The following is a 17,500-nucleotide window of genomic DNA, read 5'->3' on the forward strand; positions in this document are numbered from 1 at the left end:
AGCCGAGAGAGAGCTAAAAAATCAATACTGACCTTGGCAGGAATTGAACTCAGAATGTCAGAACAAATCCTGTAAGGCAGAGACTCTATCTGATGATCAAAAGACTCTGCCAGTTTGCCACCTTATTCTGGCCACACATTTAGTTAAATAACACACATCAACATTAAATTGCTCAATAAGGAAGTGAGCTGGCCAAAGATTAGCATGCCACGCCAAATTTTTATTGGCATTTTGTTAGTTTTTATGTTCTGAGTTTAAATTCCACCAGGGTTGACTTTGCCTTTTATCCTCTTGGGGCCGTTAAAATAAGTACCAGTTGATATAATCAATATACTATCCTTCCTCGAAATTGCTGGCCTTGTGCCAAAATTTGAAGCCAACATTAAATTTCTCAACTGACTATCTAGTTGCTTGTTGAACCAAACATGTATAAATCTAAGGGATGTAGCCATAACAGTCCCATGCAGACAACATTTTAGTTTCACAGTCATCATGTGTGTAATTTTAACCAATCAGAAATTTTATACCATCAAAAATGTTATCCAATCAGAAACTCATAGTTCGTTGGAGAGTAGGGTGGGGAAGTGATAGTTTCAGCTAAGCAAGTGAAACTTTGTTCCAGTTCACTGGTTTTCTCTTAAGTTATTCATTTAATACCATATTAGTCAAATAGTTGTTCAGTCTTCTTCTTCTTCTCTCACTTGCAGCTATGGTAAGCTACACTCCCTCCCATCCCTCCTCTTTCTTCCCTTAGCTAGACATTAGCCTTGGCCTAACCTCGACAGGATACCTTTAACAATTCTAAATAAATGCACATTTAGCTGACGCTTCTCTTGGCTGATGGCCTTTTATCAGCTTCCAGATATTCTCCAATTACAGTGACACGCAACATTTTCCACACACAGTAACAAACTGACTTTGTAAAGCACAAAAAAAAAAATATATATATATATATATTAATGTACATTTTCCATAAAACATTTTTACAATATAAATCTCTTTAACTTATCGATGTATATTTTCACAAACACAATTATGTAAACTTTACCTTGATTGATGTTGTAAAACAAGAACTGATGCTTTTCACTGTAGTCATTTCAGTGTCATATTCTATGTTTGAAGTCTGTTTTACTTAACCTACATTTACAAAACCCATACTCTATAATTATTATTGCATAATTTTACAAACAAGATCTGTTGACATCTATTTTTGTTGGTATTTAGGAAACAAGGAATAAAAATTATAGGCAACCGATTTTTCCTGTTATATGCATAATCATTTAATTTCCTAAATACCCTAATTACAGTGAGTATGTATGAAAGATAGAGAATTATAGAGAGATAGAGAAAGAGAAAGAGAGTTTATATACATCATCATTGTTTCAATATCTATGTTTCCATGCTTGCATGGGTCAGAAAGAATTCATTGAAGCAGATTTCTTTTATGGCCGAATGCTCTTCCTGTCACCTACCTTCACCTGTTTCCAAGAAGGGTAATATTTTTCTTAGTACTTCAAACATGAACAGTACAATGGTCAAAATAAACAACATTGCTTTATGGCAATCACTGTTTACAATTTGTGTGCAATGACAAGGCAAGGAAACACACACACACACACATTCATGCATACAAGATTTCTCTCGGTTTTCATCTATTAACTCCACTCACAAGGCTTTAATCAGCTCATAGTTGTAGAGGAAGATGCATACCCAAGTTGCCACATGGTTACAATGTCAATTTCCTAAATACACAACCATGCTTGCACCTTTATATATATATATATATATATATATATATTGATCAATATTGTTTATATTGTATTATTGTGTATATATATATATGTAAGAATATGAGTGTGTATGCACACATATTTATATTTATATGTAAATTTTTTTCATACTTGCATTAAATTCTCTGAAGAGGCCGTGAGATATTCTTGTTAATGTCTCATTTATACCTGCTTTATATGGCTAATAGGTTAAATGGGACATACCTGTCTTCACGGCCGAAACAGCTGTCAGCTACAATGTAAATGTATTTCTATTTCTATGTCTTGTTATATTTGTACTATATTAATGTATAATATCATTGCTATTGTGTAATGGTTTAATAAAGTATTGATTGGGTATTATCTGATGGTTGATGATTGATTTAGATATATTTCTCCATTTTCTCATTTTGTATTATATATATATATATAATATATATATATATATATATATATATATATATAATATATATATATATATCTGAGACTTTCTTCGGTCACGACACAGATCATGGGATTGCACCTAGAAAGTTACCCTCCCAGGCACAAGTTCGGGCAAGGTTGTTTATGGAAGACCAGCAGTCACCCATGCATACAAGCCTCCCCTCTCCATGCCACCAATGTTATCCAAGGGAAAGGCAAAGGCCGATACAGCTTGGCACCTGTGACGTCGCAACTCATTTCTACAGCCGAGTGAACTAGAGCAATGTGAAATAAAGGGTCTTGCTCAAGAACACAACACACAGCTTGGTCCAGGATTCGAGCTCACAGCCTCACAATCGTAAGCTCGACGCTCTAACCACTGAGCCATGCGCCATCATATATATATATATATATCAGAATAGGCTATAACAGATGAATAAAGCAAAATGTACTCTTACATACTCTATGCTTCTATGCTGATAATTATGCATAACTATAATTGCAATCATTGTTGTAATATTATGTAAGAGTTGCTAAAATATCAAAATATCACTGATATTAGTGTGTGTGTGTATTGTTTATAAAATTACTCATGTATGTAGAGTGATTCCATCTCCACATTTGAGTCCATTAACCAGGTGAAAGATTTAGCAACAGGAATTTAAGTTAAAAGATAGCGAGCAACTAACAGAAGAAAAGATCAATAATTCTGTTTCTATATGGAAGATTGTGATGATTACCAATATTTTATCATTGCCTGGAACTGGATTATGTAATATTTTTGCTCGTTATATCCATTACAGTTAGAAATATACTAGATCACCACCTTCAATGTATTTTGCTCTTAGTATTCCTTAGGTAGCTAATTGTATTGAATACAACATCCCATGTTTAGCACATAATAATGAATATATATGTATAAATCATTAACCAGTATACACTGTAAGCATTGCATTCAACAAACAGTAAAATACCATAAACATTATATATCAATAAACAGAATATACTATAAATAGAAATGGAAAATGCCTAAGGAACTTGTAGATTGTGCAACAATTAATGTTAGTCCCCCATGCACACTAATTTAATTACTCTTTCACATATAGGAATAACTACCAATTCTTTTAAAAGTGGCTTTACCCAACACAAACACTCATTTCATAACCCAAGGAGGAGGAGGCGGGAGATCTATCTATGCTAATTGTTTTAGTAATTTGGTTGAAAAATGTAGATAGGGAATAAAAAGATTCTATAAATACTAATTTATTGTAGGTAAACAAGGATTGTATTTGAGTTTGGGTATATTATTTATGCCTATATTTGAAACCCTAAAAGTCATTTAAATTTGAAACTTAATGGGATTTAATATTGGAAGGAGGTGGTCATAGGTAGTTATGGTGGGAAGGGCACATCAAAAAGGGATATATGTGTGGAAAAAAATAGGTAGCTATGATGAGAAGGGAATGTGTGTATGTGTGTGTGTATGTGTGTGCCAGTTATTACTTACATGTGTGTGTATATGTGGGTGGAAAGGGGTCCGTAGAATTCTTAGCATGGCGATTTGTCAATGTACATATGGGTAGTCGAAATTTGCAAGTTTTAAACCTTAAATAGAAGGAATGCACAAAATAAGCAAAACAGAAGAAATTGAATGTTAAAGACTTAAAGGTCTTAAATACTATATCTCCAACAGATCAGCCAAAATATATCTAATTATTTATTACTGCATTAACATAAATTTAAGTTCATTACAAGGTAAATACCAAGCTAAGAAACTTGCAGATTGACCAATAGTTAATACTACTCTTCTGATTTATTTTCCTTTCATAAATAGATATTAACTATCAATTCTTTAGAAATTGTTTGACCCAACACAAACACTCTTTTTCAAACACAAATAAGAAAATCACTGCCTCTTTATCCACATTTATATGGCCTTAAAATCTTCTAGGAACCCCAACAATATATTTTGGAAAACCTTATCACATGCTAAACAATACCAATAAATTTTTTTTAATTGCTGTCTTTGTACCACAGAATCCTTTGAAAACATATTTTCCAAACAAAAATACTAAATCTTTTAAAATCTGATATTTTTCTGCCAGCATCTGGCATAATAGAACAGTAAAATATTATAAACCCACTGATGTCACTATCAGGTATACTTATATTATGTATAATGTTCTTCAAATATATTTAAATTTATATGATTACAATATTTGAAAACATTTTCTGTAGCATGTAAAAAAAACCCAGTACCATTAGGTGATTGTGAAGAGATAATATATCTATGCTTTTCCATGTTAATCTTTATTTCTACTAGTGTAACTAGCATACTCATTTAAAAAGTTAAACATTCAGGAGAAATTTTTCAACTCAAAAGCAGTTTAGTAATGTTTTATACGCAAATGAATACACACACACACACACATGCGCGCACACACATACACATGCGCGCACACACATACACACACACACATACATACACAAGCATACACACACACACACACATGCACACACACACACATTCATTTAATAATGCAATTGGAAATGGGTTTAAAGGTATTCAGCTGTAGAAACCATGCCAAAAAGATCATAGAGCTTGGCACAGCCTTCTGGCTTGCCAGCTCTTGTCAAACTGTCCAACCCATGCCAGCATGGAAAACATGGAAAATGATGATGATGATGATGACGCCGATGATGATACCTGATTCACTTACAAACTTACTGAATCATTAGCCAAAATTTTAATGCAACTAACTGCCCAGAAAGATATCATCATTTAATTGTATGTAATTGTCATTGTCTCTAGTGATATCTGACAAAATATTTATGCTGCCACACTGGGGATATACTTACATATCTGTTTTGGTTATTAGTAAGGCTTTCTTCACCTTTTTTGCAAATATGTACTGTTGTGTTTTTTGTATGTATTTTCTCCATGTACAAATATGTTATATATTCAAGTACGTCAACATCAACATCAAAATAAAAAACAAATGGAAATTGTAGTTGTGATACCCATGCTGGTGGCACGTAAAAAGCACCATCTGAACATGGCTGATGCCAGTGCCACCTGACTGGCATCTGTGTTGGTAACATGTAAAAAGCATCAACTGATCGTGGCCGTTTGCCAGCCTCCTCTGGCCCCTGTGCCGGTGGCATGTAAAAAGCACTCACTACACTCACGGAATGGTTGGCATTAGGAAGGGCATCAAGCTGTAGATACACTGTCAGATCAGACTGGAGCCTGGTGCAGCCTCCTGGCTTCCCAGACCCCGGTTGAACCGTCCAACCCATGCTAGCATGGAAAACAGACGTTAAACGATGATGATGATGATATACATGGAAAATCATGACATATATGACGATGTATTTATGTAAGTTTATACATGAGTGTAGTCCCTACAATGTTTTAGTGTGACTTCTATAATGATAAATGTGAAATTCTACCTTTCCAGGGTTCCTGTATCTCAGACTACATTTGTTCTATGTAGACATATAACCTTTTTGGAATCATGATGATTCTGGAATTGAAAGTCTGCACTTCATTTGGTTCTTGAACATCCAACATTGGGATCTGATTCAAAAGCATTTGGATTGCTATTTCTAGCAGGTAAAGCTTGGCTGATTCATGCCATCTTGGTTGGCATTTGTCAAATGATATCAGAAATCAAGAGAGAGATAAATGACACTTGCTTCTTTAATTTTACATTGAGATAAGAACTTTGGGACAAATTGGCCAACAGTTGGAATTCAACTTGGGACTGGAACAATAGAACGATCGCATTACAGAATTAATTCTCATCCATCCTTAACCACTGATCAAACTCCACCAGGACATATAGTCATTATATATTACTGTCATGCTATTTAGCTCTCTTTAGTTTTAGGCTGAAGTTCCAATTAGCCCTCCACAGGAGCTTGCTTAAATGTCTGCACAGAGTGTGGCTTTTAAGCTAGTAGCTATATGTAAGTCAAATTTGTACATTACTAGCTATAAAATATATTATTTAACTAGAATTATATCTTAGGTTTTAGATATAAATATTTAATTGTGATTATTATCTTAAATCAAGTTTATTATCTTAAATCAAGTTTAAGAAAAACAACAGAACAGTTACTGATTGGCAGATGTAATACTGAGAGTGGAGTCAGATTTATTGCTCTTTTACTCTTTTACTTGTTTCAGTCATTTGACTGTGACCATGCTGGAGCACCGCCTTTAGTCGAGCAAGTCGACCCCAGGACTTATTCTTTGTAAGCCTAGTACTTATTCTATCGATCTCTTTTGCCAAACCGCTAAGTTACGGGGACGTAAACACACCAGCATCAGTTGTCAAGTGATGTTGGGGGGGAAAAACACAGACACACAAACACATACACACACATACATATATACCTATATATACATATATACGACAGGCTTCTTTCAGTTTCCGTCTACCAAATCCACTCACAAGGCTTTGGTCAGCCCGAGGCTATAGTAGAATACACTTGCCCAAGGTGCCACGTAGTGGGACTGAACCCAGAACCATGTGGTTTGTAAGCAAGCTACTTACCACATGACAGAAACTTTTAAGTTTTGCCGAACAACTTATCTAGTCAGGCATGATTATATGCATATATGATTCAACATGTTACACATTTGTATCATATCTGTTTACATATGGAGGTATCTATATATAATATATACTATCATCATCTTTAGTGTCCATCTTCCATTCTGGCAAGGGTTGAATGGTTTAACAGGATCCAATGGATCAGAGGCCTGCGTTGCGCTCCAGTATCTGCTAAGGCAAGGTTCCTGCAACTAGATAACCTTCTTAATGCCAACCACTTTACTGAGCACTGGGTGTGTTTTCCATGACTCCAGCACTAGTAAGGTTGCTATAAATTTTGCAAGACTTAGTTCCCTTTTGGTTGAGTGGGGCTACTGGAAACAGAGAGACAGATTCATGCAAGGCGATGAGAAGTTAAAATATGGGAAGAGGAGGTTAGGGCAGCTTTCTTACAGTAGAGGAGTTACATAATTACTTGCATCTTGAAAGAGTGGGTTGGGGTAATGGAGATGGAGCTGCAAAGAGAGATAAAGACAGTGGTGACAAGGTGTTAGGTATTTTCAGAGAGAGAGAGAGAGAGGGAGAGGGAGAGAGAGAGAGAGAGAGAGAGAGAGAGAGAGAGAGAGAGAGAGAGAGAGAGAGAGAGAGAGAGTGCTGGTATGTATTTGATTGAAAACAGAATTTTCATGAACTGAAGGGAAAAATTTTTATCATAATTTATTTTTTTTGCCAACAACTTGTAGATGCAAGTGCTACCAGTTGAAAGTTCTGCATGCTGGATGCTAGCAAGCTTAAGGAGTCATCAAGAGAGAATGTTATGTGTGTGTGTGTGTGTATGGGTTATTGTGCATGTGTATATGAGATTTTGAGATATTTTTCTCTTCCCATTATCGTCTCCTTTTTAATTTTACTCAATAACTCCTCCTTCCTGTCATTTGCTTTTCTTTCTCCCTCTGTCTTCCTTTCATTGTTTCCTCACTTTTTCTCTCATGTCTACTCCTGTCAATCTCCACTCCAACTTACCTAGCACAACTACACCTTTCACTCTCTCCATCCTGTTTGAAGTTACTTCTCTTTCTTCTGAACCCCTTCCCCCTACTATTACTTGTTAATAGGACAAAATAGAAATTAATATATATATATTCTATCATTCACCACGATAGATCGTTAGCCACTACACATTCTATATTTTTTCTCTTTATTTCCTCTCCTTGTTTCTTTTTGTGTTCCCTTCTGTGGAAGAGCGCAAGCTCAAAACGTTAAAGACTTTTTCACTTCCTGAGTGTTATACTAATACATCTGTTGTCTACACCAACTGTCTTCAGCTTTTTTTGTGAATTCTCCCTATATATATATATATATATATATATATATATATATATATATATACGCAGGAGTGGCTGTGTGGTAAGTAGCTTGCTTACCAACCACATGGTTCCAGGTTTAGTCTCATTGCATGGCATCTTGAGCATGTATCTTCTACTATAACTTTGGGCTGACCAAAGCCTTGTGAGTGGATTTGGTAGATGTAAACTGAAAGAAGCCCATTGCATATATATATATATATATATATATAGAGAGAGAGAGAGAGAGAGAGAGAAAGAGAGAGAGAGTGAGAATTTACAAAAAATCAAAAGATGAAGACAGGTATGTAAACAACAAACAGATGTATTAGTTTAACACTTGGGAAGTGAGAAAGTCTTTTACGTTTCGAGCCTATGCTCTTCAACAGAAAGGAACACAGAAATATGTATGCATATGTGTGTATATGTTTGTGTGTCTGTGCTTGTCCCCCGACATGCTGGTGTGTTTACATCCCAGTAACTTGGCTGTTCAGCAAAAAGTGACTGATAGAATAACCCATTAAGTCCCAGAGTACCTAAATTTCTGAATATTACTTTAAAATGTGTTATAGCTTATTTAATGTTCTCATTTAGTGTCCTATTTATAGGACAGTGAGACTTAATGGGATAAGTACTAGACATACAAAGAATAAGTAATGGGGCTGATTTGCTCAACTAAAGGCAGTGCTCCAGCATGGTCACAGTCAAATGACTGGAATAAGTGAAAGAATGAAAGAATAAAAGAACATATATATATAACTATAAATACTCACTGAAGTTTATTATAGTATATACATATATATATGTGTGTGTGTGTGTGTGTGTGTGTGTGATTAATTTTGTAAGAAAATAGAATGAGAATCCTATTGAAATAATAATGTAAATAGGGTGCATTAGGAAGCCCCCGCTCCTTATCCATGGTTAACATACATAATTACACAGCTCCAGATGAGTACTTTCAACAATGCATTGTAACAATTCAAAGCATCAACAGTTAGTTTTAACAATTGTTCATATCACATGTTCTCCACACCGTGCATAAAGACAATTATGTTGTGTTTGCAATGGCTGTTGTTGTTGTTGTGAGGGTGGTGGTGGTGGTCATTGCTGTTATTGTTATTGTTGTTGGAATGGTGGTGGAGGTGGTGATGAGTGGGTGAGTGAATGAGTGTGTAAAAGTTACTTTTCTCAGTAATACTTAATGCTCTTAAGACCAAATGAATGTCATTTAAACATAGGGCAATGTTAAGTGGAGTAAAACACTAGTTATTTCTATGTGTTTCTGGACATCATCATCATCATCGTTTAACGTCTGTTTTCCATGCTAGCATTGGTTGGATGGTTCGACTAGGGTCTGGGAAGCCAAGAGGCTGCACCAGGCTCCAGTCTGATCTGGCAGTGTTTCTACAGCTGGATACCCTTCCTAGCGCCAATCACTCTGTGAGTGTAGTGGGTGCTTTTTACATGCCACCAGCACAGGGGCCAGAGGAGGCTGGCATATGGCCACGATTGGTTGGTGCTTTTACGTATCACAGACACAGACGCCAGTCAGGCGGCGCTGGCATCTGCCACATTCGGACAGTGCTTTTTACGTGCCACCGGCACAGGTATCTTAACTATAACTTCCATTAGATTTTTATTTTGATGTTGGTGTTAACGTACTTGACTCAATAGGTCTCCACAAGAACATCAGGTCACACTATGATCCAAGGTTAGCACAGCAGGCCACAGCATTCATATTTACAAAAGCTATGGGTACCATTACATTTTGAAGAATGTTAGTATGTTGCTTCATCTGATTGGAGATGTTTCACAAATGGAAGAATGGAAGATGATTAATTGCCCAATGATGTTCATATATAGGTACAAGCATGGCTGTGTGGTTTAGAAGCTCGTTTTGCAACCACATTGTTTTGGGTTCAATCCCACTGCATGGCACTTCGGACAAGTGTCTTCTACTGTGGACCTGTGTTGATCCATGTCTTGTGAGTCTATTTGGGAGATGGAAACTGTGTAGAATCCTGTGAAATATATCATCATCCTCATTATGTAATGTCCAAGTTCCATGCTGGCATTGGTTGGACTTTGACAGGATCTGAAGATCCAAGGACTGCAGCATGTCCCACTGTTGTATGTGTATGTATATGCATGTGTGCTTGTGTGTATGAATGTATGTGTGTGTACGTGTGTGTATGTGTATGCCTTTGTGTTTTCCCCCACACCACTTGACACTGGTGTTACTTTGTTTACATCCCCAAAACTTGGCAATTCAGCAAAAGACACCAATAGAAAAAGTAGCAGACTTCAAAATAAGTACTGGGGGTCAATTTGTTTGACTAAAACCCCCAAAGTGGTACACCAGCATGGCTACAGTCCAATGACTGAAGCAAGTAAATGATAAAAGATATGCAAAGGAGGTATTTTTTTTTCACAAGCTAACAAAGAAAGATAAGCTCCACAACAAAGATATTCTTCTCACAGTTTCCTCACTTTCTCCCTTTTCTGCTACAACTTATAAGTACCTCTGTTTATATGAATTACCCATTACTCTTTTACTCTTTTACTTGTTTCAGTTATTTGACTGCAGCAATGCTGGAGCAGTGCCTTTTAGTCGACCAAATTGACCCCAGGACTTATTCCTTGTAAGCCTAGTACTTATTCTATCGGTCTCTTTTGCCGAACTGCTAAGTTACGGGGATGTAAACACACCAGCATCGGTTGTCAAGTGATGTTGGGGGGACAAACACAGCCACATAAACATATACACACAATACATATATATATATACATATATACAACAAGCTTCTTTCAGTTTCCGTCTACCAAATCCACTCACAAGGCTTTGGTTGGCCCAAGGTTATAGTAGAAGACACTTGCCCAAGGTGCCATGCAGTGGGGCTGAACCCAGAACCATGTGGTTGGTAAGCAAGCTACTTACTACACGGCCACTCCTGCGCCTATATCTCCTACACTCAGACCAACTCAATCCATCTCAATCACTCATTCACTGTTATTTTAAATTTACAAGCTCACAGGGACACAACTGGCACCCTGTTAGTTACAACAACAAGTGTTCCATTTAATTCAACCGATGGACCAGTCTGCTCATGATATTAATGTGCAAGTGGCTGAACATTCCACAGACATGTGTACCCTTAACATAGTTCTTGGGGAGATTCAGCATGACACAGAATGTGACAAGGTTGACCCTTTTAAATATAGGTACTTCTCATTTTTATTAACTGAGTGAACTGGAGCAATGTGAAATAAAGTGTCTTGCTCAAGGACACAATGTGCTATGGGAATTGAACTCAGGACCTTACATTCATGAACTGAATATTCTAACCACTAAGCTACATGTCATCACTATAGATATATAACTCATGTGCAGCAACTGTTTTAGCATTTTGGTCTTACAATCATCATCATCATCGTTTAATGCCCATTTTCCATGCTGGCATGAGTTGGATGGTTTGATAGGAGCTGGTAAGGTCAGGGTCCACACCAGGAGCCATTGTCTGCTCTAGAATGGCTTCATAATGCCAACAACTTTACAGAGTATACTGGGTGCTTTTTTAAGACACCAGCACCAGTATTTTTTACATAGCCCCAGTAGTTTTAATGGGCTCCAGTGCCAGTCCTCTTTAGGTGGCACCAGCAACAGTGCTTTTTATGTGGTATCTTCTCTTGGATACTTGTTGAGGACTTTTTTTGTTACAGAGGTTCAACAGATAATTGTAAAATTTCACCTCTGGATGAGATATTATCCAGTCCTTCTTAATGTACAATTTGTTATAAACAGCAACAAAAATATCTTTCCAAATCAGACCCTACTCTCTTAAAAAACAGAAAATGCAAACTGGATAATATATTAGAAAGTGATGGTCACAGCATGAATACTTCTGATCATAGCTCTATTTCATCAGATATGAGATAGAGTTAACTTTTAGGCCAGCATTGGCTAATCAATCTTTTAAAGGCAATGCTGTTTACTGCAATATAAATGTTTTTCACATCGATCAAGGGTGCATATTTATATAATGGGTTAGTAATATACTCCTTCTATCTATTTCAAACTATTTTCTGCTCTGTTTATAAATGTACAACTATACTAAGATTTTAATTTACCGCATCATTAGCTTCATCTGTAGAGATGAAAAAAAATAACATTAATATTTACATAAACTCATTAATTATGAAATATCAAATGTTACAAGCCATCGAGAATATTGTTACATAATTAGTTGGCCCACAAGAAATAGCAACCAAATCTCATCCAAATCGTATGCTACCATCTTAAAAGAGAAAGGACATACAAAGTTTGTCTGAAAAGTAACAGGACTGGGTGAAAGAGGGATAAGCAGATTGTGTTACCATTTAACATGGTATCTTGGGAGTATATAACTGTAATCTTAGCTTTCTGCAACCATTGCATATCTTTTCACATGCTTTTGTTAACATCTCATTTTCAGGTTGTTGAGCTATGAGCACTAAGGAACAAATGATGAACACTGAGCAATGAATAAGTGAAATTTTTGGTTTGGTTGGGGAAAACTCAGTCATAAGCACTTGAAATGATTCAGCAAGTGTGAGGAGATAACACCATGTTGAGCATATGTGTTTTGAGTGGCACAAGAGGTTCAAAGAGGGACATGAAGAGGTGGAAGATGATTCCAGGAGTGGGAGGCCTTCAACAAGCAGGACTAAGGTTAACATCTAGCAGGTAAGGCAGGTGGTGCTTGGTGATTGTTGGTTGACTGTTTGGATGACTGCAAGTCAGCTGGACATGAAAAGGGACAGTGCTTGGAAGATTATCAGTGAAGATTTGGGTATGCAGAAAATCTGTGCAAAAATGGTGCCAATGCTGCTGAATGATGATCAGGAGTGCTACGCGCAGGTGTGTCAGGACAGGGCATCATTGAATGTCTTCAAACTGAACCAGACTTGCTTCATCAAGTCATCACTGGGGGTGAGACATGAATTTTTAAGTACAACCTGGAAACCAAGTGCCAGAGCTATCAGTGGAAGTCTCTGACATCGCTGAGGCCAAAGAAAGCAAGACAAAGTCAAAAGTCAGGTCATGTTGATCATGTTCTTCGATGTGAGAGGCATTGTCCACAGTGGGTTCTTGCCACAAGGCCAGACAATCAACCAGCAAGTCTACAAAGAGATCCTGTGGCATTTGCTTTGCTCAGTGCGTGAGAAGAGATGAAAGTTGTGGCAAGACAAATCATGGCTGCTTCACCAAGGCAATGCACCTGCTCACAATACCCTTAGCATCCAGCAGCTCCTGGCCAAGAAGAACATCTCCGTACTAGAACAAATTCCCTATTTCCCTGATTTTGCTCCATGTAACATTATTCTTTTCCCCAAGCTCAAGAGATCATCAAGAGAACCCATTTTGAAGATATGGAGGCCATCAAAGAAGGCTGTAATGATGGAGCTGAAGGGAATCTCAGATGAATCCTTCCAGTATTGCATAGAAGCATGGCAGAGAAGGACACAAAAGTGCATTAGACTCAAGGGGAGTACTTTGAAGGGGAAACCATGTAGATTGATGTTTGAAATTGAAATAAATTGCTTGTGACACCAGTCCCATTACTTTTCAACAGACCTCATATATCACAATATCACTGTGATCACCATGACCGACCAGGCTATCAGACGTTGCTACACATCGCTGGTCACAATGCACTTCGCATTGTTTTAGCCTTCAAATGACATCACCCCGTTGGCTAAGTGAGCAGGCCAACAGAAGAAAGAGTGAGAGAAAGTTGTGGTGAAAGAGTACAGCAGGGATCGCCACCACCCCCTGCCAGAGCCTCGTGGAGCTTTAGGTGTTTTCGCTCAATAAACACTCACAATACCTGGTCTGGGAATCGAAACTGTGATCCTACAACTGTGAGTCTGCTGCCCTAACCACTGGGCCATTGCACCTCCACATACCACAATATAGTTATAGATAAAGAATCAGATGAAATGATCAAGGATGGAGGAATGTTTTTGACCATAAGTCATCTATGAGGAGAAGTCAAAAATTATCTGCACTTTCACCATAAAATATCTTTATTATTGTCACACTGCCTTCTGCACAAACGTGCTTATAGTTGGTACTATTGTGGTCAGGTGATCAAAGTTTCAGCCTGATTGTATCATCTTTCTTTCTGGCTTTACAGTTTAAACATAGCCACTCCACTAGCAATGTGCATCAAAGAAAAACAAAGAGCAGTGATCCGATTTCTCTGAAAAAGGTGTACACAATCAACAGGAAATTTTGTTGTTGCATGACAATTCACGCCCACACATGGCCACCTAGACTGTTGAAACCATTAATCAATTGGTTTTTGAGGTGCTGGAACACCCTGATAACAGCCCAGATCTCTGGTCTTCTGAATATTATATCATTGGACCACTCAAAGATGGTTTACGAGGTCGTTGATTTCCTACAGATGAAAATGTGAAGGAAGCGGTGCATAAATGGTTGCATGACCAACTGAAAACTTTCTTCTTGGAGGGAATACACAAGCTTGTGGACTGCTGGACCAAGCGCAACAAAAAGGGAGGAGACTATATTGAAAAATGATGTACATGTTCATTCCCTGCTTTTGTGTAAATACATTGAAAATACAAGAGTGCATATAATTTTTGACTCTCCCTTATACATCAAGGTTGACCTGGATCTAAGCAACAACAGCATAATTAAATTTATAATATTTTAAATATTGTAAGCAACTGCTCTCAATAAGCATTGACTTGGCTGCAATGACCAGGCCAACTTATGCCAGCATGGAAATTATCATAGAATGATGATGATGGTGGTTGTGGTGGTGGTGGTGGTGGTGGTGTGGTGGTGGTAGTAGTAGTAGTAGTAGTAGTAGTAGTAGTAGTAGTAGTAGTAGTGGTACTGGTAGCAGTGATCATGATGATGGTGATTGTGGTGGTGGTGGTGGTGGTGTTGGTGGTGATGGTGGCAGTGATCATAATGATATTGATAGTGGTGGCAGTGGAGGTGATGCATGTAACATTGATGGCCTAAATGTTAATAGATTGAACAAATCATCTCAATCTTCCAGAGTTGCTATTCAGTTGTTATTCAGAGTCAGTTATTTTGTAAAATGATATTCAGATGCACTTTTATGATATCCAACACATTGCTTCTGCATGTCCTGAGAGACTTTTAAGCACCACTGCTTATGTCTATTTTCATAGTGTTTTAAGCAAACAAGAGATAACTCTCTCCTGAGATAGGTCACCAGTCTATCCTTTGTAACATACTCTGACAAGGAAGCATTAAGCAAGTCAACAAGGGAGCACCACATCTCCCTGAAATCACATCTTACTATCTTAACCCTTTACTTGTCATGTGTATCCCATAGAACATATTTTCCTGGTCTCCGTACATCATATGTGAGGGGTGCGGAAAAGTTCCAGGCTTTAAGAGTATTGTGAAAAGCCTAGTTGAGGGCCCAACCTTCCAAGGGCTTTTACAGAGCTTAGAAAACTGAAGGACTGCTGCAATAAGTGTGTGAATCTAAGAGGGGAATATGCTGAGTAAAATAATAATTAACTGATCCTCCTATATTTTCTTTTACCCAAAGCCAGGAACTTTTTGGCACCCCCTAGTATGATATATATAGATAAAGCACACTTCTCAAGCCATATTGACTCATTGAGGGTCAGTTTCCCAGCTTCTGTGATGTTTATATACTTACTCCTTGGACAGGACACTAGTCCATCACAAGATTACTCATTTTTACCCAATAAGTGGACTGGAGCAATGTGAAATGAAGTGTTTTGCTCAATAACACAACACGTTGCCCAGACCAGGAATTGAAACCACAATCTTATGATCATAAGTCCAACACCCTAACCACTAGGCATACAACTCCACAAACGATATACATACCCAAATCTTTTCAACCACAAGAGAAGCTTGGGACTTATGAAACTCAGAACATATGAAACAGAAACTAACTAAAAGTTTGAAAACAAGCATGGACATTTAGGACAGATTTATGAAAATACTTTGGATGAGAAAAGCATTTATTAAAAAATGGATGCACTTAGAAGCACCATTGTTGGTTCATGTAGATAACAGTTTAGGTTAAAGGTTCTTAAATCATGCGCCACCAAAATGAGCTGCTGCTGCACAAAGAATGTCTAAGTGCACAATGTATTTTGTTTTTAGTGTTTTTTAAAAATATAATTCAAAACTTGAGAAAATTTGTATAAACACTTGAGTCTCTTGAAAAATGTGTTACTTATAAAATTTTTATACATAGGCAAAGGTGTGGCTGTGTGGTAAGGAGCTTGCTTCCCAACCATACGGTTCTGAGTTCAGTCTCACTATGTGGCACCTTGGACAAGTGTCTTCTACTATTGCCCTCAGGCTGACTAAAGTCTTGTGAGTGGATTTGGTATGTGTGTGTATCGTCTCGCCACTGCTTGACAACCAGTGATGGTGTGTTTATGTCCCTCTAACTTAGCAGTTTGGCAAAAGAGGCCAACAAGATAAGTACTTGGCTTAAAAAATTAATAAGTCCTGGGACCGATCTGTTTGACTAAATCCCTTCAAGTTGGTGCCCTAGCATGACCGCAGTCATACAATTGAAACAAGTAAAAAAATAAAGGTATGATCAATAAAAGAAGGTATAAGCAATAGACTTTGTATATATTTTTTAAAACTTTAACCCCTTGCCTATCTTGTGTATCACATGTAATGCACAAGACATATTTCCCTGGTGTCCCTACATCATATTTTTTTCAATTTTTTTTCCCTCACCAGACTATCTTGGGATTTATGAAGGAAAGCTTTATATTACTCAGAATGTATGGTACAAGGGCTAACTAAAAGTCTGTAAATAACCATGGTGATTTAGGACAAACTTATGAAGATGCTTTGGATACACAAGGGTTAAAACAATGTTTTAGCATTCCATGCAAAATGTGGACTTGTGAAAAGCATTAATAACTTACAACTTTCCATGCAAAGTACATAAGTGTCATAGTTTTAAAATTTCTATGCAAAGTACACCTGAGAAGTGTACTAGTGATTTTAAACTTTGTGTGGAAAGCTGGTGGCACGTAAAAGCACCTACTACACTCTCAGAGTGGTTGGCATTAGGAAAGGCATCCAGCTGTAGAAACTTTGCCAGATTAGATTGGAGTCTGGTGCAGCCTTCTGGCTCACCAGTCCTCAGTCAAACCATCCAACCTATGCCAACATGGAAACCAGACATTAAACGATGATGATGATGATGATGCTTGTGCATGTATATGATTTTCTATGTTTATACCCTACCCAGACATATACTGGCAGACAAAGAATTAAATGCAATAATTGATTTGGCTTGAGACCAGTCAACATTACAATCAGTTCTTTGGCTGACAAGGCTCTGAAGGT

General features: G+C 37.3%; 1 protein-coding gene across 2 annotated transcripts in view; it reads right to left on the bottom strand.

The window, feature by feature from the left end:
- LOC115213810 (probable phospholipid-transporting ATPase IA) overlaps positions 1-17,500 on the bottom strand; it is a 509,671-nt gene that overhangs the window by 376,505 nt on the left and 115,666 nt on the right. Inside the window, exons 1-2 of one of the 2 annotated variants that reach the window (XM_036504660.1) lie at positions 5,740-5,749; positions 5,249-5,252 (exon numbers count right to left, since the gene is read on the bottom strand). The exons of the other annotated variant lie outside the window; for it this stretch is intronic. The gene's annotated coding sequence lies outside the window, so the exon portion shown is untranslated. Of the gene's footprint in view, positions 1-5,248; positions 5,253-5,739; positions 5,750-17,500 lie in introns of those variants that run through there. 2 annotated transcript variants of the gene reach the window in all.

This window comes from Octopus sinensis, linkage group LG7 (genome assembly GCF_006345805.1).
Source record: "Octopus sinensis linkage group LG7, ASM634580v1, whole genome shotgun sequence".
Taxonomy (NCBI): domain Eukaryota; kingdom Metazoa; phylum Mollusca; class Cephalopoda; order Octopoda; family Octopodidae; genus Octopus; species Octopus sinensis.